Source organism: Podarcis liolepis, assembly GCF_965112155.1.
Source record: "Podarcis liolepis genome assembly, chromosome: 4".
Lineage (NCBI taxonomy): Eukaryota > Metazoa > Chordata > Lepidosauria > Squamata > Lacertidae > Podarcis > Podarcis liolepis.
The window spans coordinates 3,602,865-3,629,799 of record NC_139558.1 but is presented as its reverse complement, the minus strand read 5'-3'; the positions used below and the strand labels follow the sequence as shown (position 1 = coordinate 3,629,799).

The 26,935-nt window shown below is 43.7% G+C and overlaps 2 long non-coding RNA genes across 2 annotated transcripts in view; both read left to right on the top strand.

Moving 5' to 3' along the window:
• LOC310706086 overlaps nucleotides 1–26,935 on the top strand; it is a 1,025,148-nt gene that overhangs the window by 849,309 nt on the left and 148,904 nt on the right. The window lies entirely within an intron of this gene.
• LOC310706108 overlaps nucleotides 5,265–26,935 on the top strand; it is a 29,113-nt gene continuing 7,442 nt past the window's right edge. The window contains exons 1-3 of the long non-coding RNA XR_014525682.1: nucleotides 5,265–5,448; nucleotides 5,673–5,719; nucleotides 23,546–23,691. This is a non-coding gene — a long non-coding RNA (uncharacterized lncRNA). The remainder of the gene's footprint in view (nucleotides 5,449–5,672; nucleotides 5,720–23,545; nucleotides 23,692–26,935) is intronic.

Genomic DNA, 26,935 nt, shown 5'->3' with positions numbered 1-26,935 from the left:
ATTTCATAATATCTTATTATAATTTTCAATGACCCATACCTAGCAATAACCGGGTTTCTAAAACTGTATGCAAAAAAGCATTTTCTGAAGACAAATCCAAGCTACCTGGAACAAAGGGGAACACGTGGGTTTGGCTTGGCTGAGAGGCATGACAGATGTGGTTTCCACAAGTGTGACCCAGCAGAGGGGAAGACTTTGCTTTCTTTGGAAATGCTGAGATGCGTTTGGAATGGTGTGAAGATCAGCTTTCTGTCTGCATTATGCAGGATGTGTATTGAATTTTTGAGTAACAGTAGCCCCACGTAGAGCAAAACCATTCCTATAACATCATAAAGAGGATAGGGTTGCCTTCACAAAACCTGTTCTAAATGGTGCATTTCTAAATTGCAAGCACATTAATTGAATGGATTATCTTGTAAATTTCTACCTCAGCACCACACCTTTTCCTGTGATTAGTGTTTCTGGTCTTTTCACCCTATGTAATTGCAGCCAGGAACACCAGGTTAGGCAGCTGCATGGAGCTGTCATCATGCTGAGTACACATTGCCGTCTGTGCTATGCCTAAAAATTGTCTTGGTGAGAGCTTAGACTGACAAGCTTAATGCCAATATTGGTAGACTTGCATTTGGCTAATGACATTTGAGCTTTTACTCCTCTGCCTGCTATGAAGGCCTGTGGATCAGAGACAGACCATTGCCAAGGTGGCAACATCAGGGACATTGAGACTTTGGAAGCGGGAGAAACCTGTCAAAAGATGAGCTAAAATTTGTGAATTTGTCAACTGGTGCAGGGCTGTTTTGGAAGCAACACTGGCAGATTTATGGTTTCAGGTGGAAACAATTTAAAGAAGGTCATTTTGAGTGAGTTTTGCTTGGAGGTTTTGTGATTGATTTGGACCAGAAATTCAAAGTGAAGCTGGAACAAGGAAACACACATAGATCAGAATGATTGGAAGACTGAGATAAGCTCTTGTAAACCTAAATCACAATTGATTTATCCCATATATATATACACACACACACACACACACACACACACACGCAAGAACATTCAATTGATTTATAATGGCTAAATTCCCAGAAACACCCAGTGTAGACATTTTATTCTTACCTTACAACAAGGTTTCATGATCATTATTGGCAGGGCTGTGTGTATCTTGCAGGTCCCACAGGGAAGATGAGAAAGCACAAATATTGTGGTTGGGTACAGAATTCAGCTTTGTAAAGACAGCTGACTTTTAAATTTAAAGCGAGCATTTACCTCCTATGGTTACGAAGGTATGTTTGAAAATGAGTGGGTCTACCTCTATCGTCAGTGTCATTCGGACTATTGCTAGGATGTTTAGAAAGGCTTATACTCCAGAAGGTTTACAATAGTGATATTTTGGCAGATACAATGGAAGTAAAGTGTTCCATTTTGGGGATTGCAACTCTCCTTACACAGGGTCACCCAGTGGAATTCACTGATGGTGGAACAAGATGAATCATGGGAGAACCTGGCCATGAAGACCACTAGTGATCCTAACCTCATAGGTTGTTGTGTCAATAACGTGGCGAAAGGGAGATGCAGTGAACACCACCTTAAGCTCCTTGGAGGAAAGGTGGGATGGAAATAAATGTAATACTTTTTAAACATTATTTCTCCATATCTCTCCAGCCTGCCTCCCCCTCTTTTGAACTGGACGAGACTTATGTGTGGCCAGGTTTAGAATCAATTACCAATCAATCAATCAATCAATCAATCAGCAGCAGCATAATCTGGGACACAGTCGGGAAATCAATGCCTGCAAACATTTGTCCATAGCAAGGCCGATTTGTGGTTGTCTTCTGGGACAGGCTTGCCTGGGTGGAGTGTGCAGGGAGGGGGCCCTCCATGCTCCCAGACTTCATATATCTGCACTATCCCACTTTTGGTAACAGAATTTCAAATTTGCCAAAGTGTTTTCTAGTCTTTAATCCCCACCACAACCCAGCAACACACTGTAATTTTAGCGAAGCAACAAATGCACTAGCACCTTGAAGACTTAATGAATATATTATGGCATGAGCTTTATTAGAGTAGAGCACAGGTTCATCTTTCTTGGTTATCTGTGAAATTTTAATGAACAATACATTTGCTAGGCTTTAGGTCAGCACTGGACTTTTGGGCTCAGCTATACAGCTGCAAATAAAACATTTTAAGTGTGTTTTAAGTGCAATATACAATGTGACACTTGATGGCGATGGTGAGCCGTATGAAAAATTCAAGGTATTTTTTTAAACACCTTTTTTAAAAAGCATTTTCGGAACAGTTTTTATAGGTGTGTAGATTCCACCATTGTTTCAGTTTTTTCCTGAAGCCATGGCTAGTTGGCTACCCCTTTGAAAGTACTGAGCACCATACAATGAGGCTGTGACAGAAATGAGGGGTTTTAAATAAGGTGCCAAGATCCCTAGTGGGCAGGGATTTTATTTAAGTGTGAAGACAAGAGTCTTGGCCATTGGCTTCAGAAAAGGAAAACGTGTAGGCAATATCCTATCAATTCAAAGCATGCTGCTGCCTAGGGTGGTGGAACTATTATACCAAGAAATCATTCCTATCCACCACAGAATATGAGCAGGGGCAGGCATGGTGAAAAACTGCTTTTATTTAATAAGATGATTCTACAACAGTAACTTAAGCCTGAAATATAAACTTCTGAAGACAGCATGGGCAACAGGAGAAGCATGAATGGCACCTTGAGCAATTTGGGAGAGATGCCATTCATGATTCTATTTCTTCCCCTTGGTGTCTTCAGAGCAGCCCTGTAGGGCAGGTTTACTGAGAGACAATATTTCTGTTGCCTGCAGATTTCAGAGCTTTTAGATGCCCCTCCACTGACAAATCAGCTTTAAATGACCCAAGCAGCTTGCATAATTTAGATTACTAGATTTGACCCATTCTCTTCACATTTCCCTCTTCCAAAAAGGAAAAAAATGCCCAGAATTTATGAATGATTCCAACTGACTGATTGATTTTACTTACCTTCCATTTTCCCACAACGAGGTGTGCCCAAAGCAGCTCACATCAAACATGCAAAACCTCAAAACTGGAAATACAGATATACAAAATACAGAACATGTCAGTAACTTCAGAATAACAAAAGCCAACAATTTAGCAAACACTGGATAAATTCACTATTAATGCCCCCCCCCAAAAAAAACCAATCTAGGCTGATAGGTTTACTAAAGTTTCAAAGCCAACACCCTAACATTAAACTCCTTTCCTAATTTATTCCAAATCCCAGTTAAGAGACATGAGAAGGAGGCGATGCCAATAAGGCCCCCTGAATTCCTAGGGGTTGCTAACCATGTATTTTTCTGCTTGGAGATGGGTGGGAGGGACCACCTGGCAATAGCAATAGTTTTGGCATGGAGTGAAAAATCAATAATTAAGATTTTTAAAAAAGTTTTGGCTGAGCATTGCTAAGTTCTGATTGACAGGAAATGTCACCAGGAGTCCTTCTATGAGTTCAAATGGAAAGATAATGAATTGGGGTGGGGCAGGACAGGTTTGGCTTCAAGGTTGTTCTGATTTGTGGGGGCGACTTTCAGGAGCAGTGGCGTAGCGTGGGGGGTGCAGGGGGGGCCAGCCGCACCGGGCGCAACATCTGGGGGTTAGGGTTAGGGGGTGCAAATCCATGGGTTAGGGGGCGCAAATCCACGGGTTAGGGGGCGCAAATTACTTGCCTTGCCCCGGGTGCTGACAACCCACGCTACGCCACTGTTCAGGAGTTGCTTGTAATTCCAGGTGGTAGGGCAGTGCCATGGCTCCCCTGGAGAGCGAACCTCCGCTGGGTTTAGGGAAGCATTTTATGCTCCTTTACGTGCTTTGCATTCTGTACCTGGAATAGTTAACAGTTCATGTAAATGTCATAATATTTGCTATGGTTAACATGTTTAGTATAAGAAAACCCAGAGGGCCAGAACCCATTTTGTTTTGCTTTGACGTAATTTAGCAGGATCTTCTTTGGATATATTTTTCGTGTGTGACCTGCTGTATGTCGTCTTCCTGGAATTGGCAATACAGATGTACTGGGCCTTCCACACAGTGCCTGATGTTTTATTGTTATTGCATTTCATAAAAATTGTCAATAAAAAAGAAGGAAAGAACTTTTAAAAAGGAAATTACATTCATGAAGCAATTTGGGTGGGGGAAATAAATACACTGATATTTTGTTTAATTGTGGCCATAAAAACGTGTTTCTGGTGTGTTGCTATAAATCTGAAAATAAATTAAGTGATATTCCCTCCCCCCCCCAGTTGTTGGGGGGGAAATAAGGGGATTTTCCAAGGTGTGAAAAAACTGTGTGTGTGTGTGTGTGTGTGTGTGTGTGTGTGTTGGGAGGGGGGGATTTAGGTACTTTTTCTGTTTGGGATAATGATAATAATTTATGCTCCAATACTCATATGCTAGAGATTGTGTGCACATTATATCTTTAAAGCACAATATTTCCCTCAAAGAGTTCTGGGCACTGTAGTTGGTTAAGGGTTTCTGGGAATCATTGACACTCGGTGAGGGGAGGGGTGAACTGCAGTGCCCAGAATTCCTTGAGGGAAATAGTGTGTTTTGAAGGTGCTTTCAGGGTACAGTCTTATGCAAGCAGAGTCTTTCCACACCATCTCATGTGTGATGTCTATGCCAAACATTTCCAAATAACATGTAGAGTTAATGCTGTCATAGGTTTCTTCATCCCCAGCTCCCTAGCACAGCAGCAAAAGTGCCAGGAGCTTGTGGCAGACAGATAGCTCAGTGCGCAGAGCATGAGACTCTTCACCTCAGGGTGAAATATTTCTGCACTGCAGGGGTTGGACTAGATGACCCACACGGCCCCCTCCAACTCAACAATTCTATGATGCTATGTATGGGGGTGGGGTGGTGGTGGTGGTGGAAACTGCTCTTTTTGCTGCTGTGAGAAGGGAAACTGGCAACTGGTTCCAGCAAGTGTCTTCCTTTAAACACATGATGTGAAAATAGCTTCTCAGCATATTACTGCTTTGTGCAGAACCAGTACTGGTTGAGGTAAGTCGTGTTGCTTTCGTTGTCTTACAGTATATCAATTCTGTAGCAGGTTTTGCTTGTCGAGTGGCTTAAGACTGAAGATTTGGGGCTGAAGCAACACATTTGATAGAAATGTGGCAAAATGGCAAAGGGAGGGAGCGGTTTTGAAAGGGAATCCAGTGAGAGGAGGTGGTGCTTATTACAATTCTATTCCATTTGCCTCCCACCTATTTCTCGTGAGGAGCTCAAGGTGATGTACACAGATCTTCCCCCTCCTCAGTGGGTGGTGACTGGCCCAAGGTCACCAAGGGAGCTCCATAGCTGCGTGGGGATTTGAACCCTGGCCTCTGAAGTCCTAGTCCACTAGACCATGCTGGCTTTGTGAGTGCAGAGAAACAGTGTGACAACGGGGGCCCCTTCTGAACAAAGGTGAGACATCTCAGGTGCTAAGCATTTGGCAAGAGAAGAACTGTGAATTATAATTTTATATTGCTCTGTACATTGAACACTGCTTTTCTTTTATATATTGTAAAAAATAAATACAACATAAAAAACCCAACTAGTGATGCTGACACAAAACCCCACACATACACTATATAAAAGAATATTGTGAAAATAATACTTTATTGCAACCTCTTCCTTTTTGTTCCTAGATTTTCTAGCAAGAAAGCAGCTGGTCTTTAAGGGGGCAAAAGCATTGGTAAGTTTGAACATTCTGGGACAGAATGGCCATTAATTAATTCTGATGTATTTTTAGTTATGTTCCATTAAATATGTACAGTGATGTGTCTCTAGTATTGGTGAGATGGAAAAAGGGGGCATAATTAATAGAGGAAAGAATGCACCCTTATGAATAGTGGCTGTGTTAAGTCATCTTCGATGACATGGAATTTCTAATTTGAGCCCTCAGAGACATATTTTAGACTGACTACCCTCAAGCTTGGGAAGTGAGCCTCCCTGACTGGAAAAAAAACTGCAGAGGAGCCTTGTTTAGTGTCTCAGCAGGTAGCCGTACATTAAGTGTAATTCTAAATGACAAGAGAAAACAAAGGCCAGGTTGTGTTATTAGAGGCACACTGCCGCTTCCTGACAGATGTGTGCGGCAAGAGAGAGAAGAGAAGAGAGTCCACGCTTCAGATCCTATCAAGCTTTAAATATTTTTGCTTTAAACATGTCAGCTTACGTTCTCTCGCCTTTTTCAAACGCATGATAATGGTGTAAGCAATCTCCTCTGCAAAGGGGAAGATGCAGCCAATCTCAGCACATAAGAGCAACCCTCTCTAATCCGTTGTGTAGGCTGCATGCATTTCAGCCTTGTCTTTGGAGCTTGTGTAAGGATTTCTCTCCTCCTGCTCCTCCTGCTCCCAGCAATGAAAAGGTCTGTGTAGTCATTTGAAAGCCACTGCAACAGCACAATACCTGATTACTTAATTTTGAGCAAGGAAGTTTACCGTATTTCAGTATTTTGCATATATGACCTGTGATGAGCACTGACTGTTGACCACCAGGGAGATCTCTTTGGAGCACAATATTCTCAGTCCTGTAATGATGTTCTGACAGTGAGGTAGTGCTATTGGTAGCTGTGCTGTTGATAGTTTATCAAATAGATTGCTTTGTGCTGATTGTGTCGGACTCGTCTAGGCTTCTTAGCTCTACCTCTGTGACTATAAGGAGAGTAAGCTGGGGGTGGGGTGGGGACTGGATCCAGCCTCTCCCAAACCCCACGGTCCATTTTAACTCAATTTCCTTGCAACACTTGGTGTGGTTTCAAAATTCATGGGGCAAAGACACAGAGCTTTGCAGATACAACCAGTCAGCTGTTCAGCAGTGTCTGAAAATACTGCTTCCTTTGCCTGGGCCTCTGCTACTATTGTCCCAAGTTCAGATATACCCCTCACATTTCCCTTTTAGTGCAAGTCTGTGCCAAATTGCTACACACACTCTATCTAGGCTTTTGAGGTAGTCTGGGACTCACCTGGCTGAGAGGGGGAAAGGTGCCATTGGGAAGGATCAGCTGCCTGTGGGAGAAGTTCCTCACACAGCCAATCTTCCAAAATGCAGCTGTCTCTAAAAGAGGCTACTTTCCCTGGCTGCACATGCCTGAACCCAGGAGGGAACAGGCACACACAGCCAGTCTGAGCCCTTTGCAAGTCACCCAAATTTCAGAAGTTGAAGGGACTGCTTAAAATTGACAAGCTGGAATGTGTGCAGAGGAGGGTGAGCAAGATGATCAAGAAAACAAGCCTTATGAGGTTGATGGAACTGGGTAAGTTTAGCCTGGATAAGAGGAGGCTGAGAGGAAATAATAATAATAATAATAATAATAATAATAATAATAATAATAATAATAATAATAATAATAATTTATTATTTATACCCCGCCCATCTGGCTGAGTTTCCCCAGCCACTCTGGGCGGCTCCCAATCAGTGTTAAAAACAGTACAGCGTTACATATTAAAAACTTCCCTGAACAGGGCTGCCTTGAGATGTCTTCTGAATGTCAGGTAATTATTTATCTCTTTGACATCTGATGGGAGGGCGTTCCACAGGGCGGGCGCCACTATCGAGAAGGCCCTCTGTCTGGTTCCCTGTAACCTCACTTCTCACAATGAGGGAACCGCCAGAAGGCCCTCGGCGCTGTATCTCAGTGTCTGGGCTGAACGATGGGGGTGGAGACGCTCCTTCAGGTATACTGGACCGAGGCCGTTTAGGGCTTTAAAGGTCAGCACCAACACTTTGAATCGTGCTCGGAAACGTACTGGGAGCCAATGCAGATCTCTCAGAACCGGTGTTATGTGGTCCCGGCGGCCACTCCCAGTCACCAGTCTAGCTGCCATCTTCTATGATAGCCATCTTCAAATATCTCAAGGGCTGTCACATGGAAGAGGGAACAAGCTTGTTTTCTCCTGCTCCAGAGGGTAGGGCCTGAATCAATGGCTTCAACTTACAAGAAAGGAGATTCTGACTAAACATCAGGAATAACTTTTCGCCAGTAAGAGCTGTTTGACAGTGGAACAGACTCCCATGAGAGGTGGTGGACTCTCTTTCCTTGGAAGTTTCTAAGCAGCGGTTAGATGGTCATCTGTCATGGATGATTTAGTGGAGATTCCTGCATTGTAGAGGGTTGGAGTAGATGACCCTTGGGGATCCCTTAATTCTGTGATTTTGTGAAAGAGGAATGCTGGGAGAGAGAATGGAAACTTGGCAGGCCAAAATTGGTTTATGGGCTGGAGGTTTGCCACCCCTGATCTGCAGATAGCCCTGGCATCCGAGCAATGCTCTTTGACTCACAAATGAAAGGCTTATTTCTTTCCCTAGGTTTCTCCATGCATTGCTTCCATGTTTACCTTCAAAGATGGGACTACACTTCAGGGTTGACATACTCTACTCGAATTCCCCATCCCCCCAGCAAACCAGTGCTATTTTTCTAGAAAAAGAGGTGCTGGAACTCATCATGAACACCACCCTCGTTCTCTTAGAATGGCAATGGCATCCACCTGAGAGGTTCCTGTGAATTCCCTCTGAAAAAAGCCTTGGGTATTATTACACTATTATTATGCAAGGTGGTGTAAGCCACAGCACAGTTCCCTGCAATATGGGTATAATATGGATTTGTGACAAATCATTTGTCTGCAATAGCATTAAAAAAAACAAACTTTACAAGCTCAGGAAAAATAATAAGCCATGTTTGAGTATGAAGTAAGTTAAAAAGATTGTGAACTCCAATTTTTTTTCTTGCAGTCTTTTGTTTTTGAGTTGATAAAGCACTCTCCAATCAGAGCTAGACTAAAATCTTGGATAACTGAATTGTTTTCTATTGGATGGCAATCACTTCTCCAGCAGGAATGATAGAGAGAAAGGCTTAAAAATAAAGCAAAAAGTTCTTTCTACGTACAATGGGTGTTTTCCTCTAGACTTCTTTTTGTCCATTTGGCTATATAGGCTATTCTTCAATGTCAATCATTGTTCAGACTTCTTTCATTGACTTAATACTGAGACAGGAACAGGCTAATTTCTCAGAAAGAAAGAAAGAAAGAAAGAAAGAAAGAAAGAAAGAAAGAAAGAAAGAAAGAAAGAAAGAAAGAAAGAAAATACAGCCTGTATATTTTGCCTTGTTTCTCAGGTTCTACAAGGGAAAAGGATCAGGTTGCTGTTTATTTTTAAAGCTGGGAATCAAGGGAATATGGTTGGAGGGGAGAGCAAATGCCACCTTAACCTCCATGACCAGGCTGCTGTCTATTCAGGGCACCTCCATCAGCAACTATGATTTTGTGTCAGGAGCAGAAAATGCATTTTCACAGCTTCCCTGCCTCAAGTACTACTTATTATGCTTTGTCACATGCACTATTAAAAGCATGTGTTTGTAGTAGCCTTAGTGCGCATCTCAGCAGGAAAAAATACAATATAACATATTGTTTTGTGGACAAGCATCACACCTTATGGTACAATAGTATATATTGTGGACTGTGTTAATGGTTCCTTAAAATTTATGTTCCTGCTACACAAAAGATTGGGAATACCGTATTAAGAAATGTTTGCATATGAACAACATGTTAAACTTGATTTGGTGTGGCATGAATGCACTGCAGCAAGACTTAATCTTGCACACTCTCCCCCTCCTTCTGCTGGGCTGTGAGGAGGAGTCTGGAAGGGGTTGCTTATGCTTTTGGATCACCAAAGCTTGTTGTGTTGTCTGTAGTAACAAACTGTATAGGTAAAGGGACCCCTGACCGTTAGGTCCAGTCGCGGACAACTCTGGGGTTGCGGCACTCATTTCGCTTTATTGGCCGAGGGAGCTAGCGTACAGCTACCGGGTCATGTGGCCAGTATGACTAAGCCACTTCTGGTGAACCAGAGCAGCACACGGAAACACCGTTTACCTTCCCGCCGGAGTGGTACCTATTTATCTGCTTGCACTTTGACGTGCTTTCGAATGCTAGGTGGGCAGGAGCAGGGACCGAGCAACAGGAGCTCACCCCATCGCGGGGATTTGAACTGCCGACCTTCTGATCGGCAAGCCCTAGGCTCTGTGGTTTAGACCACAGCGCCACCCGCATCCCAGTAACAAACTGTAGTTAACATTAATTATGGTTAGTTTCAAATAGTTTCAAGCTGTCATTCCTGAAGTTGGCTGGTTTAAGCTAACCTTTGTTAATGTTAACCACAGTTATGGGTCTACATGACATTGCTTCTGAATTCCTTGCAGCTGCACAGGAGGACTGCAATTCACATCATCCCTGCTTGGGGTTGATTTAAGAGGAATCTGTGTGGATTTCTTTCCATTTCCACATTCAACCCCCATCATAGCCCAGCATCATGCTATGAATGCTTTACATAGAATCATAGTATCATAGAAATATAGAGTTGGAATAGACCACAAAGGCCATTGAGTCCAACCCCCTGCCAAGCAGGAAACACCATCAGAGCACTCCTGACATATGGTTGTCAAGCCTCTGCTTAAAGACCTCCAAAGAAGGAGACTCCACCACACTCCTTGGCAGCAAATTCCACTGTCGAACAGCTCTTACTGTCAGGAAGTTCTTCCTAATGTTTAGGTGGAATCTTCTTTCTTGTAGTTTGGATCCATTGCTCCAAACTTTACACTTTAGTTCTCTACAATTTGTAAAACACATGCACATTATACATAAATCGATATTGGTGGCGACCATTTTAGGCACATCCAATTGACAATAAATAAATAAATAAATAAATAAATAATTTATACCCCGCCCATCTGGCTGGGTTTCCCCAGCCACTCTGGGCGGCTCCCAACAAAATATTTAAAATACAATAAAGCATCAAAAATTAAAAACTTCCCTAAACCTTGCCTTGCCCTGAAGGGTTGCCTTCAGATGTCTTCTAAAAGTCAGATAGTTGTTTATTTCCTTGACATCTGAAGGGAGGATGTTCCACAGGGCAGGCGCCACTACCAAGAATGCCATCTGCCTGGTTCCCTGTAACCTCAATTATCGCAGTGAGGGAACTGCCAGAAGGCCATCGGCGCTGGACCTTAGCATCTGGGTAGAACGATGGGGGTGGAGACGCTTCTTCAGGTATACTGGGCTGAGGTCATCTAGGGCAGTGTTTCCCAACCTTGGGCCTCCAGCTGTTTTTGAACTACAATTCCCATCATCCCTGACCACTGGTCTTGCTAGCTAGGGATGATGGGAGTTGTAGTCCAAAAACAGCTGGAGGCCCAAGGTTGGGAAACACTGATCTAGGGTAAGGTTACCAGATTTTTTCCAATGAAAAAACTTTTCAACTTCAATGGATTTTGTATGGGGACTGATTTGTAAATCTGGGTACTGTCCCTGAGAAATGGGGACGTCTTGTAACCTTAGTCTAGGGCTTTAAAGGTCAGCACCAAGACTTTGAATTGTGCTTGGAAACGTATTGGGAGCCAATGTACGTCTTTCAGGACTGGTGTTATATGGTCTCGGCGGCCACTTCCAGTCACCAGTCTAGCTGCTGCATTCTGGATTAGCTGTAGTTTCCGGGTAACCTTCAAAGGTAGCCCCACGTAGAGCGCGTTGCAGTAGTCCAAGCGGGAAATAACTAGAGGATGCACCACCCTGGCGAGACAGTCCGAGGGCAGGTAGGGTCTCAGCCTGCGTATCAGGTGGAGCTGGTAGACAGCCGCCCTGGACACAGAATTGACCTGTGCCTCCATGGACAGCTGTGAGTCCAGAATGACTCCCAGGCTGCGCACCTGCTCCTTCAGGGGCACAGTTACCCCATTCAGGACCAGGGAGTGCTCCACACACACACACCCCTGTCCTCCCAAAACAGTACTTCTGTCTTGTCAGGATTCTACCTCAATCTGTTAGCCGCCATCCATCTTTCAACCGCCTCCAGGCACTCACACAGGACCTTCTCTGCCTTCACTGGTTCTGATTTAAAGGAGAGGTAGAGCTGGGTGTCATCTGCATACTGATGAACACCCAGCCCAAACCCCCTGATGATCTCTCCCAGCGGCTTCATATAGATGTTAAAAAGCATGGGGGGGGGAGGACGGAACCCTGAGGCACCCCACAAGTGAGAGCCCAGGGGTCTGAACACTCATCTCCCAACACAACTTTCTGGACACGGCCCAGGAGGAAGGAGCAAAACCACTGTATCACAGTGCCCCCAGCTCCCAGCCCCTCTAGACGGTCCAGAAGGATGTTATGGTCGATGGTATCAAACACCGCTGAGAGATCCAGCAGAACTAGGAAACAGCTCTCACCTTTGTCCCTAGCCTGCCAGAGATCATCAACCAGTGTGACCAAGGCAGTTTCAATCCCATGATGAGGCCTGAAGGGATCCAAATGGTCCGCATCCTCCAGGCGTGCCTGGAGTTGTTCAGCAACCATCCGCTCAATCACCTTACCCAAGAATGGAAGATTTGAGACTGGGCGATAGTTGGCCATACTGGCCGGGTCTAAAGATGTTTTTTTAAGAAGCGGTTTAATGACCACCTCTTTCAGCAGGTCTGGGAAGGTTCCTCACATAGGGAAGCATTCACCACCTGTCACGGTCCGGTCTACGGGTGATCGAAGTCCCGGCTGAGGACATTGGGACTGGGGGCAAGATGGCGGGGTGGAAGCAGGAAAGAGTCCAGAAGCCAGGGATCCAAGGGTCAGGAAGCAGGGAGTCACGAAGTCAAGGGTCCGAGGGTCAAGAAGCAAGGAGTCAAGAAGCCAAGGTCCGAGGATCAGGAAGCAAGAAGCCAAGCGCAGCAAGGCAGGAAACGTGTTTCTGTGGCAAAGGGCCGAAGGGAAATGCTGACCTTATATCCCTTCTAGCTTTAGCCACCAGGTACAGTGAGTTACCAAGCGGCCTCACCTGTGCGGCCGCGCCTTGCCTCTCCAGAACATACTTAGGACGGCCCCAGTCCTGCAAAGCCCTACTGGTCACAAGGCCTGGCTCCTGCACGCACTCCTGATACCACCCTGCGAAGCCCATCGCCCAGCCTTTCCCGGCTCGTTTTTATTAGCCAGGATGGGCAAGGATCAAAGAGACAGGTGGTTGGTTTCACTCATTCAATCAGCCCTCCCACATCCTTGGAGGTAACAGATTGGAGTTGATACCATGCAACTCGACTAGACTGGACTCTAGCACTCTCCCTCTCTGGCCCTGCTCCCAGGGTGGAGTCTACTTTTTCCGAATCGGAGCAACTTTATCTGCAAAAAAAACTTTGCAAAACCATTGCAGGAGATCTTGGGGTTTGTACCAGGCCCTGATGGCAAAGGTGGTTCCATTAAATTGTGAACTCCCTGAAAGAGTCTCCCACTGATGTTTTCTGCAGCTGCAACAGAGGCGGTGAAGAAGGTCCTCTTTGCCATCACCATCACCACTTGGTAGTCTTGACGTTGAGCTCTAACCTGTGTCCGGTCAGATTCAGAGTGAGTTTTCCACCACTGGCGCTCTAACCATCTCAGCGATTGTTTCATTGCCCTCAGCTCCCAGGAAAACCATGGGACTGCGAAAACCATGGGATTGGGCTCCATGCAATCGGAGAGGGTGCTTCGGAGCCAGACAGTAGATAGCCCTAGTTAAATCCACATTCCAGCAGGCCACCAGGGAATCAGCTGAAAGGCCATCAACATGGGATAAAACACCCCCTACCACTCTCTGGAAACCATTTTGATCCATTAAGTGGTGGGGGTGGACCATCCAAATCAGTTCCACCTCCCTGCAGAGGGGAAGGGTCGCGTGGGTTCTTTTGCACCCAGAAAAAGGCAGAATGGAGGTGGAATGGGGTTGAATGGAAGGGGGGCAGGCCTTGCTTATATGTGCTCCGCTGATGAGCATGGGGGCTGGGAATGGAACTCCCACGCAAAATGGTTCCAACTTTTTCATACATTGCTTAGCAAAGAATGTTAGTTACCTATTCACCAATGTACAATTGCTGCTGTCCCAACTGGTGCCTCGTTGCTCTTCTTTTTCTGATGTTGATTGTTGACTTCTGCAAGTTGTTGTTAGAAGCAGCCTATATATGTATTTCGGCAAGGACATTTTGTTATATGTATTCAATGCCTCACTGATGATGATGACGATGATGAATAAATAATATCTGCTCACCTGGGACTCCAAGTAGGCAACCATTGTTGCATGGCACGGCCGTGGTGGGTTAAAGAAGGCTGCCATCTTTCCAGGTGTGGCCTGGGGAGGGGATGGCTGGCACTCCCCACCTCTGACTGCGTCAGATTCTCAGGTAAGGGTGAGCAGTGCCCACTCACCTAATCAGAGACTGGCCTATTTAAGGGGGTGACCAGGTGTCGGCTGCCCTCTGGGCCGATAATTTAAAGCTCCACTCCATCATAGTTGTAACTTGAAGCTAGATGTGGAAACAGCACTTTCTGACTGAAATAAGTATAAAATTACAGGGGCAGGAGGGAAGGAAGAAAATGATGTGCGGTGGGGGGGGGGGAGTGAGTAGTGTTTTTCCAATGTACAAGTGTCTCTACTAAATACTTCTGTTCCCAGTGAGTGACAGTAAGATGCATACAATTGAGCATTGAAAAGCTACCCTTCTCCCCCAAATTCTGTTACTAAGGAGACTTGAAATACGGGCAGAAAACTACTTGAAATAATGAAAACACCACTTGATTGTCATTTGTTAGAAATATTATTTTCATCAAGGAAATAGACTTCAAGGGTGCTCAGGTCTCAGACACTCAGACGAGGACGAACCTCGATGAAAGCATGACCCTCACTTAATGCCAGATCATAAAGCAGCTTTGCAAATAGGAGTCAGCATTGGGCCCCAAAGGGGGCATCTAAATACCAATTCAAATATGAAGGCCAAAGCCAGCCTTTCCCTAATATTCTGCTTTATTAGAATAAGGGCCTTGAGGGGTTGGTGTCAACACATTTTCATAAAACTGCACATGACAAAATTCCAGAGAGCAGCCTGTCATTCATATCTCATCTTCTTTCCACAAACGTGTCTTGACTATTAGTATGACTATCTCAGCACATCTTTTCATGCTACTTTCTTAGGCATATGTTAAAACATCTCCCCCAAAATTGTGAAAGTGGCCAATGTATTTTGTAATCTTGTATATCTTACAGATAGGGAGCAAGTAGTGATTAAACAATGTTTCCTCTCTTGTCAGCTAGCTAGAACTCCTTCAGCTAAGGATGGGAGAGAAATTGGATTCAAATGTTCACCCTCAATTGGATTCACCCTCAATTTCTCATTGTTCCAATCTTAAATACTGTTCTTCACATTTTGCAGCAATTTGTTTTACTATTTTACTATTTTGTTTTAGTATTTGAGTGATAATTTCTCCTAGAAAGCACATTTTATATGCAGCTTTGACTAATGTACACATATCTGCAAGCGGTTCTCTCTAATATAATATATTTTTTGCACAATGTTTCCAGTAACACATTTATTTTTATGCATACTTTACCCTTGTACATGCATTTTGGTAAACATTGTGCTTGGAAAACTATACCACAAAATTCAGATAAGTGCAGATTTTGAAGGATAGCTGTGTTCTGGCCTTTGAGATCCAAAATTGACAGATTCTTCTATCTCTCCCCTTAGCCACAGTGAGTTAAACCTGTGTTGTAACAGCTAATGAATGTTTCGGATATGATTCAGCAAATATGTTGGGTGAACATCTTGAAACACTGAATTTATATTGATGGGGGCTGCTAATAGATCACTACAAATGTCAAGTGCTGGCGTGTTAAAAAGATCAGAACTCCCAGGATTCAAAAAATGTAATTAGAATTTGGCATTGGTTTAAGTCAACTGATGACCTGCCCTATCGTTTAAATTTGTTTCTGCTGTTGTTCTAAAACGTTGTATGTTCTTGCATGCAATTATTAAGCAGTTTACTTGCATAAAAAGCCTTACTAAAAATGATTGCTCCTTTTAATTTCACAGATTGAAACAGTTTTAGTCAGTTCCATGGAGCTCCAGGGCATCTATGGCACCATCCCAACTTGTCCTTTGAAAAAAAATGCAACCTAGGCTGATTTTAAAAATTATGACTAGCCCAAAGTTTCCCAATTTGCAACCATGGCTTGCAGGATCATGGAATAATCCAAACTATTTGGATGTTGAAATGAGTTACAGTTCGCCTCAACTCAGGACTGGATGGCAGGGATTCACCTTGTGCGAGGCTGAGGGTTCTCTAAATCATTCAAGTAGTGGTTTAGTGTTATGTTTGAATTATAGGCCTTTTCATTTTTCTATCTGTGGGTGGCTTGTGGGGCCACACAATCTCTACTCCAAGGTTAATTCAGGTTTATTCATGTAGTAGCAAACCATAAAATCACCAGTCTGTAGTGGACAGATGATGGGCTGGGTGCAAACCTCAGTAATTCTTGTAAAGAATATGAGTATTTGTTGTTGTTTAGTCATTTAGTCGTGTCCGACTCTTCGTGACCCCATGGACCAGAGCACGCCAGGCACTCCTGTCTTCCACTGCCTCCCGTAGTTTGGTCAAACTCATGCTGGTAGCTACGAGAACACTGTCCAACCATCTCGTCCTCTGTCGTCCCCTTCTTGTGCCCTCAATCTGTCCCAACCAGGGTTTCCAGAGAGTCTTCTCTTCTCATGAGGTCTTCTCTTCTCCAAAGTATTGGAGCCTCAGCTTCATGATCTGTCCTTCCAGTGAGCACTCAGGGCTGGTTTCCTTCAGAATGGAGAGGTTTGATCTTCTTGCAGTCCACGAGACTCTCAAGAGTCTCCTCCAGCACCATAATTCAAAAGCATCAATTCTTTGGCGATCAACTTTCTTTATGGTCCAGCTCTCACTTCCATACATCACTACTGGGAAAGCCATGGCTTTAACTATACGGACCTTTGTGGGCAAGGTGATGTCTCTACTTTTTAAGGTGCTGTCTAGGTTTGACATTGCTTTTCTCCCAAGAAACAGGCGTCTTTTAATTTTGTGACTGCTGTCACCATCGGCAGTGATCATGGAGCCCAAGAAAGTAAAATCTCTCAGTGCCTCCATTTCTTCCCTTTCTATTTGCCAGGAGGTGATGGGCCCAGTGGCCATGATCTTCGTTTTTTGATGTTGAGCTTCAGACCATATTTTGCGCTCTCCTCTTTCACCCTCAATAAAAGGTTCTTTAATTCCTCCTCACTTTCTGCCTTCAAGGTTGTGTCATCTGCATATCCGAGGTTGTTGATATTTCTTCTGGCAATCTTAATTCTGGCTAGGGATTCATCCAGCCCAGCCTTTCGCATGAGGAATTCTGCATATAAGTTAAATAAGCAGGGAGACAATATACAGCCTTGTCGTACTCCTTTCCCAATTTTGAACCAATCAGTTGTTCCATATCCAGTTCTAACTGTAGCTTCTTGTCCCACATAGAGATTTCTCAGGAGATGAGGTGATCAGGCACTCCCATTTCTTTAAGAACTTGCCATAGTTTGCTGTGGTCGACACAGTCAAAGGCTTTTGCATAGTCAATGAAGCAGAAGTACCATAGATGTTTTTCTGGAACTCTCTAGCTTTCTCCATAATCCAGTGCATGTTTGCAATTTGGTCTCTGGTTCCTCTGCCCCTTTGAAATCCAGCTTGCACTTTTGGGAGTTCTTGGTCCACATACTGCTTAAGCCTGCCTTGTAGAATTTTAAGCATAACCTTGCTAGCGTGTGAAATGAGTGCAATTGTGCGGTAGTTGGAACATTCTTTGGCACTTCCCTTCTTTGGGATTGGGATGTAGACTGATCTTCTCCAATCCTCTGGCCACTGCTGAGTTTTCCAAATTTGCTGGCATATTGAGTGTAGCACCTTAACAGCATCATCTTCTAAAACTTTAAATAGTTCAGCTGGAATATCATCACTTCCACTGGCCTTGTTATTAGCAGTGCTTTCTAAGGCCCATGTGACTTCACCCTCCAGGATGTCTGGCTCAAGGTCAGCAACCACACTAACTGGGGTGTACGAGACATCCATATCTTTCTGGTATAATTCCTCTGTGTATTCTTGCCACATCTTCTTGATGTCTTCTGCTTCTGTTAGGTCCTTACCACTTTTGTCCTTTATTATGGTAATCTTTGTACGACATGTTCCTTTCATATCTCCAATTTTCTTGAACAGATCTCTGGATTTCCCCACTCTATTGTTTTCCTCTATTTCTTTGCATTGATCATTTAAGAAGGCCTTATTGTCTCTCCTTGCTATTTTTTGGAAATCTGCATTCAATTTCCTGTATCTTTCACTATCTCCCTCGCATTTTGCTTGCCTTCTCTCCCCCGCTATTTGTAAGGCTTCGTTGGACAACCACTTTGCTTTCTTGCATTTCCTTTTCATTGGGATGGTTTTTGTTGCTGCCTCCTGTATAATGTTACAAGCCTTCATCCATAGTTCTTCAGGCACTCTGTCCACCAAATCTAAATCCTTAAACCTGTTCCTCACTTCCACTGTATATTCATAAGGGATTTGATTTGGATTGTAACTTAGCGGCCCAGTGGTTTTTCTTACTTTCTTCAGCTTGAATTTTACTATAAGAAGCTGATGATTTGACCCACAGTCCCAGGTCTTGTTTTTGCTGGCTGTATAGAGCTTCTCCATCTTTGGCTGCAGAGAATATAATCAATCTGATTTCGATGCTGCCCATCTGGTGATGTCCATGTGTAGTCATGTGTTGCTGGAAAAGAGTGTTTGTGATGATCAGCTTGTTCTCTTGGCAGAACTCTATTAGCCTTTGCCCTGCTTCGTTTTGAACTCCAAGGCCAAACTTGCCAGTTGTTCCTTTTATCTCTTGACTCCCTACTTCAACATTCCAATCCCCTATAATGAGAAGAACATCCTTCTTTGGTGTCATTTCTATAAGGTGTTGTAAGTCTTCATAGAATTTGTCAATTTCAGTTTCTTCAGCACCAGTGGTTGTTGCATAAACTTGGATTACTGTGATGTTAAAAGGTCTGCCTTGGATTCGTATCGAGATCATTTTATCATTTTTGAGATTGCATCCCAGTACAGCTTTTGCCACTCTTTTGTTGACTATGAGGGCCACTCCATTTCTTTTACGGGTTTCTTGCGCACAGTAGTAGATATGATGGTCATCCAAACTGAATTTGCCCATTCCCGTCCATTTTAGTTCACTGATGCCCAGGATGTCAATATTTATTCTTGCCATCTCATTTTTTACCACATCCAGCTTACTGAGGTTCATGGTTCTTACATTCCAGGTTCCTATGCAATATTTTTCTTTACAGCATTGGACTTTCTTTTTGCGTCCAGGCATATCCGCAACTGAGCGTCCTTTCGGCTTTGGCCCAGCCCCTTCATCAGCTCTGAATCTACTTGTACTTGTCCTCCGCTCTTCCTCAGTAGCATGTTGGACGCCTTCTGACCTGAGGGGCTCATCTTCCAGCGTCATAACTTTTATATGCCTGTCGTCTTTGTCCATGGAGTTTTCTTGGCAGGGATACTGGAGTGGCTTGCCAGTTCCTGCTCCAGGTGGATCACGTTTGGTCAAAACTCTCCACTATGACCTGCCCATCTTGGGTGGCCCTGCATGGCATAGCTCATAGCTTCTCTGAGTTATTCAAGCCCCTTCAGCAAGGCAAGGCAGTGATCCATGAAGGGGATTCTGAGTATTTACAACCTATTTATTAATATTTTAGAGCCAATAATGCTTAGCTGAAAGCAATTATGTTGGCCCAAAAGCTTTCATCATGCTGGTATGCCACCCTACAGTGTCTTATCATGTTAACATAAATTGTTTGTGGGAGATCACAGTAGGAGCTTCTGAAACTACAGTGCCATCCTGTGCATGTTTACTGAGCCTTATTCCTAGTAACATGAGCACAGGGTTGCTGCCTTTCAACCAGTAATAACAATACTTTTTTATAAACTGGAGTTGCAGGTTTTTTTTACTGTTTTATATATAGCTTGATTAATTATCTGGTTAAATACTCTTAAGAGCTCCTCTTTTTGACTATATAAAACATTAAGTTAATTCTTGTCACACCAAAGTATAGTAAAATATTTGTACTGTCTTAATTGCTCTGTATTCCATCTTGAACACTCGTGGTTAAAAGTAAAATCAAATAGCCTAACTGAAACAGTATTCTTTTTGTCATAAATGAGGTATTTGTTTACTCCCCTCACAAGCTCCTATAAAGTGAAATGAGAAGAAATCTTAGCAAGCAGAACATGGTTCCCCCAAAGCACATACATTTATTCTATTTTTGATGGTTGTATACCAGGGACTTTAAACAGTAAGGATGGAGAGAAATTTGTTTGGTCTGCATTTTAACATGGGTTGAGCTAATGCACTGGTCCTCTACTTAAATGCAGATTGGAATGCCACAATAAATCAGATTACTCACTAATTTTTGCAGTACAGTTCAAAAAGTGTGGATAAAGATGTGTATCTTACAGAAAGAGTGCATTGAAAAATGCTTTGAAAACCATATGAAATGTGTTTCAGGAAACAAATTCATTCAAAACGCATATTTCACCAGAAAGTAGAATAATTCATAGAATCACAGAATCATTGGAAGGGACCCAAGGGTCATCTAGTCCACCCCTGCAATGCAGGAATCTCAACTAAAGCATCCATGATAGATGGCCACCCAACCTCTGCTTAAAATCCTCCAAGGAAGGAGAGTCCACAACCTCCCAGGGGAGACCATTCCACTGTCAAACAAAAAGTTCTTCTTCATGTTAGTTGGTATTTTATTTCTTGTAACTTGAAGCCATTGGTTTGAGTCCTACCCTCCAGGGCAAGAGAAAGCAAGCTTTCTCCATCTTCCATGTGACAGCCCTTGAGATATTTGAAGATAGCTATCATATCTCAGCCACCTCTTTTCCAGGCTAAAGATACCTAGGCTAAGCATACTGCTCCTCATAAGGCTTGGTTTCTAGACTCTTAATCATCTTGGTTGTCCTCCTCTGCACACCTTCCAGCTTGTCAACATCCTTCTTAAATTGCAGTGCCCAGAATTGGACACAGGATTCCAGGCATGGTCTGACCAAGGCAGAATAGAGTGGTACTATCATTTCCCTTGATCTGGATCCTATACTTCTGTTGATGCAGTTTAGGATAGCAGTAGCTTTTTTTGCTGCTGCATCACACTGTTGACTCGTGTTGTGGTCCACTAAGACCCCTAGATCCTTTTCACATATACTATTAGTAAGCTGCGTGTCTCTCATCTCATATTTGTGCATCTGGTTCTTCCTGCCTAAGTCAGAACCTTACATTTATCCCTACTGAAATTCATTTTGTTTGTTTGGACCCAGTTTTCCACTCTGTTAAGGTCATTTTGGGGACGCGGGTGGCGCTGTGGGTTAAACCACAGAGCCTAGGACCTGCCGATCGAAAGGTCGGCGGTTCGAATCCCCGCAGCGGGGTGAGCTCCCATCGTTCGGTCCCAGCTCCTGCCTACCTAGCAGTTCGAAAGCACCCCTAAGTGCAAGTAGATAAATAGGGACTGCTTTCTAGCGGGAAGGTAAACGACATTTCTATGTGCGGCGCTGGTGCTGGCTCGCCAGATGCAGCTTAGTCACGCTGGTCTTCGGACAGCGCCAGCTCCTGGCCTCTTGAGCGAGATGAGCGCGCAACCCTAGAGTCGGTCATGACTGGCCCTGATGGGCAGGGGTACCTTTACCTTTTTAAGGTCATTTTAAATACCAATTCTGTATTCTGCAGCATTAGCTACCCCTCCCAGTTTGGTGTCATCTGCAGATTTGATGAGCATCCCCTCAATTCCTTCATCCAAGTTGTTTATAAATTCAAATGTGAATTTTTCACGCATTAAACAAAATCTGGAAAAAACAAGGTAGAATGGGCCCGTCATGGAGCACACGTGAGACTGCTGCTCTGTCCAACCTATTTCATAGGTGAGCAGCCCCTTTGTGATTTTGCTCTGCAATTTCAACTGTAGCATTCAAAGAAAAATCTGCTCGAAAGAGTAGATCTCTGTTTGTATTTTGTATGTCTCATTTTTGGAAGGAGTCTCATAATGTTCCAGCATTGACACAGTTGCTGGTAGCCTACAGATCACAGAAATAAACAGCATCCCCCTCTCTTCACGTTCTCATCACTGGACTAAAAGTGAATATATACTGCCTGGAAAAAATGCCTTCTCTTCTATCAGATTACTAGTGTTCTGTTTTTTGAAAATGTTGTTTGGGGCCTGCTTTGCTTTTTGCTGTGTAGCTCTTCCTTTGCAACAGATTGTCACATTTTTTCAGGGTTACCTGTATCTTCTTTGCTTGAGCTGCCTTTATTCTCCTGAGCAGCAGGGCTATTTTTCACAGGCCATTTTCCCCTTAAATGTCTCCACCAGCACTCAGTGTTGGAAAGGAAGGATGAACCATGGCTCATGTTTCTATCAGATGTACTCATAACCAGGGGAGCCATTTCAAGTTTCTGTGAGTGTTACCATTCACTCTGCTAGCAAGGTAGTAATTGGACAGTCTTCTGATTGAACTCCCTTAGGAAATATATACCTAGTATATTTCCAGATGAAATGCCGCTGCAGAAGGGACTTTGGATAGCCACCAGTCTTGCGTCTCATCAAGAGGATTACAGCTTTATTAGTATGGCATCCAATGTTATCATTAGTGTTAATTCTGGGGATCAGGCCAAGTGCTAGCATGGGAATGAAATACCAAGACTTGCCCCTGACATTTCCCGACCCTCTTTTCACACTGTTCAACATTGTTTTTCAACAAATTAGATTGATAGATTTGGGGGTGGGGAAGAAAAGTCCCTTTACTTTATGTTTCTGTTTAATAATTGGCAGGTTGTATCTCGCAGTCCCTTTGCTTGGTACCCTAGGAAATACTGTGGCAGAAATAATAAGAGCAACAAAACCATTTGGCTCCAAGGCAGCAATGTAACAAATTGAGCCATGCTAATGACTAATTTGTGTTTTCAGTATCTCTCTGCTACAGAAGACAAGCAATAGGTAATTTCTTTGGCTTCCTTTTCTTCAGTTTCCTCTTACTAATAAAAACAAGCCATTGCATTACGTATATTTTCTCTTCCCTCAGCAATGTCAGGCACTGCAAGTCAGACTGCGTGACCCTAATGGAGAGCATGTAAAGCATGTTGTGTAAGTCTCAAAGTTGAAGCACTTTCAGGAAAAGTACATCCAAATCCCCCACATTTTCAGGGGCTTTCATCCGAAGTGTGTGCATAGAATGGTTTAGCAGAGAGTGCAGCCATGGGTAGCCAATCACTTGATCCATCACTGGCAGCTTCTGCTGGCATAATCTGGGTAATTGCGTTTGACTGCTGGTATCAAGAAAGACAAATCGAGAACTTACGTAGGCAGGACCTGTTTCACTTGGAAACCTGCTCAGAATTAGGGATGTGTCAACCACTGATAAATTTCACTAGCCTTATCAAAAAGTCCTTTGGTTTTCCTTGACATTGAGATGTTTCATCTTGTATGAAAAAGCATGCCAGTTGTGATCCAGCTGTTACATATCTGATATTAGGGCATAGTTGAATGGATCAGGGAAAGAGTTACTAGGAATCCAGAAGACAAGGAAGGGAGTTCCACCATGGTTTCAACTCAAGCTCAGTTTCTTATTTGTGTTCTGGGCAGGACAAGATATTCTGACTAGGAGTGGCAGAGGAAACAGCCCTTGAGGTATAGGAGGCAGCTCCAATTTTCCAGAAACCCAAGTACACCATGACTACCCAAATGCCCCAAGAAATCACCATATGGTCAACTGCATGCAAGCAACAAAGGTTTGTTAAAAATTATCTCTCTGATTGATTGATTGATTGATTGATTGAATCTTTATTTGCGTCAGCCATCAGACATAGCAATAAAACAACAATACTATATACAAAGTAATAAAACAGTAATAAAAAGTCAATTCTATAAAACACATTTTAGGGTTTTGAATCACTAGTCAAATAGTGGATCTTGTTCTGATTGCCCCAGCTAAAAACCTTGCAACCTTTGCTGTCACCTGCTCATCTTGATCTGCCAAGAGAAAGGACACTGTGGCAGTGGTTGGGCGACCCGGAATGGACAATAAAAGAGGGGCGATAATCTCATTCCTCAAGTTTTTATTAAGAGTGCAAGCCAGAAGGGCGTGTACCACCGATGTGGTACTGCCATCTCCACAGGGGCATAAGCATTTTGTGCGTGGAATCTGTTGGAATCGTCCCTTGAGTACAGCTGAGAGCGATACATTCAAACTTGTGATAGTAAAAGCACACCTATGTTTTAGAATTGCTAGGTTATACACATAGGGTGCCAGAGAGTCAAAATGGGAAGGTGGAAAATAGTCATACCATGGGCAAAAATTCCTTATTGTGGCCAAGTTGTTCTGTGTCTGATTTATGATATGGGTAGATATGAATGTTGGGAAGGGATAGACATGCATGCTTAGGGAGATGTTTAATTCAGGGCAAGGATGATTTTGATGGTTTCCTCCCAGGTGAGTTCATTGCTCAAAGTATGGGGTGCTTCTGAGTAATTAAAGCTACTTGGGGTGGATAAGTCATGGGTGCAGCCTGCAGGAGCCAGTTTCATACAACCATCTGAGATGGATTCACCTAGTTCAAACCTGCCCTGAGACACTTTGGGCAGCTGTGCCTAGCCTAGCATGTTGCTTTGATTGCAGATTTCCCCAATCCATCTAGATTACTTTGTTCAAGTGTTCTTAAAACCTGCCCAATCAAGCGGGCATCCCCTTCTGAGTATAATATGTCCTAGTCCAGATATAGCATGCATCTGGTGTAAGGGACATACCCCTTTTGGGGTGGGTGATGCCTGTGCTGTGCTTAGCCTGCAAAGGTCGGGGGGAGGTGTTTCTTTCCGAAATTTATCTGTCTCTCCACTAGCCTGATTCCTGAGAAGCCCATAGGCAGTGCTAAAGAATTTCACTTTTATTTAGTGCCGCCCAGAGGCACCCAGAGGACCAGGCACATCCTAATGTCAGCTGCATCAGGGCTCTAGATTCAGCAGGGCAGCCAGGTGGCTGCTGCTGCACATCTTCCAACAAGCTGTGCTCTGCGCCCCCAAGCAGAGCAGGGTGCCCCCCTCTGCCTGAGCCAGGGTTGCCAGCAGCGCATACGTTTTAGGTGGCTTGCAAGGAGCCTGTTACTCACCACCTTTTGTGGAGAGAGATCTGTGAATGCACCAGTGGTCTGCCTCCTAATTATTTGAAAGCTAGAAAGGCAAGCCCGGACTCCCCACCCCCCAATATATTATAGATAAATTTTAATCCTTTTTTTCTACTTCCCCCATGAAAGCCATCTTTGACTGCAATTTGGAGGGCCTCCTCTGCAGGCACATTTCATTCACTTTGACCAAAGAGGGAAAAAGTGGTTGGCATTATTCAGTGGCGTAGCGTGGGTTGTCAGCACCCGGGGCAAGGCAAGTAATTTGCACCCCCTAACCCATGAATTTGCGCCCCCTAACCCTAACCCCCAGATGTTGCGCCCGGTGCGACCGGCCCCCCCTGCACCCCCCACGCTACGCCACTGGCATTATTAGATCCCCCATTGCAGTGAGTGAAGAACATAGAGTTTCATTTTATACAAGACCAGAATTACAGTTCAATGTGTGTGTGTGTGTGTGTGTGTGAGAGAGAGAGAGAGAGCGCGCGAGAGCAGAATACTCAGAAACAGATTGGATTTTATTTTTTTAAATGCACAGATACCAGGTGAATCTTGGGGCCTGTGCACACTTCTAGTAAATGTACACCTTCAGCAGACAGTACAACCTTTCCCCCCATAGGAAAGGCTACTTGCTACGGAATTCTTCAAAAGTCCAAAATATGGTGAAAAATTCCCAGCTGTCTGGAGGACATATCCTGTTCTTAACTCACAGTGATGAAATATCAGTTAATCTTTTCTGATTATCAAGTGATCAGATTAACAACGGATGGTCAGCCAGTATCTGTGACACTATTTATCAGTTGCTTCCACTTTTCCCCAAAGCACCAGATGTGACATGCAACAAAACCGACAATACAATTCATCAACTGCTAAATTAAACATTCAGTAACTACCTGGAGATATCCACATGCTTTGAAGTTAGACCATTTATTTTGCCCTTCAATATATGTGTGATTCCACCAAGGATAATGGAAAATAACACATGCACTTAAAAAAAAATTACACCTGAATGTTGCATATATGAGATCCTTTACAGGGCTGACATTGTGTGTGATTCTGACCGTTTCAGCTTCAGCTCTTCCCCTTCAGTTGGTCATTAAGCAGAGAGTTCAGGCATATTCTTCCTCGTACTGCTGACAACAGAAATCCCACTGAGACCATAAAAAAATTGTGTGTGAAAGGCTGAATAGAGCCTGGCCGCCCATTTGTATCTGTCTGCTTTTAAAGGTCATTACTCCAGATACACCCCCATCTTGCACAGCCGTCTTGCAGCTGGATTTTTGACCATTCATTATTCTCACTCTTGATCCTTTATAACCTGTATACAAAGAGCTGGAAAGGCAGAGAGGGGAAGGCAAGGCAAGGCAACAGAATGAAAATCGGTTTGCGCTCCCCAAATCAGTAGCAAACATTTCCCAGTTAAATACAATTGTTTAATGATGCCAATAGGAATGGCTTTGCCAAGTTAAAACATAGAAAGTTTTCACAAAGACAAAATAATATTTTAGATATTTGTAGGCAGTTACAATACTTCTGCTCCCTTGATGATGCTCAGCAGGAGAACAAAGCAAAGTCTATGAAGAAAGATGTGGTGTTAACTGCTGTTAAACCACCTGCCCTGTCTCATGAGTAATCGTCATGGAGCTTCTTAAATTACATTTGGTGACTGGAGTTCAGCAATGGAGTGTCTTAAAACTCATTCCGTCTAGAGGCTGCCCCTGAAGAATGGGCCCACCATTCAGTTTCGGGCTCAAGTTACATGTTACATTGGTTTTCCCCCTCCTTCAGTTCTTTTTTAAAAACAACAACAAAATTTACCTGGGCAGACGATCAGTTGAAGTGGAGAAAGGGTATGTGG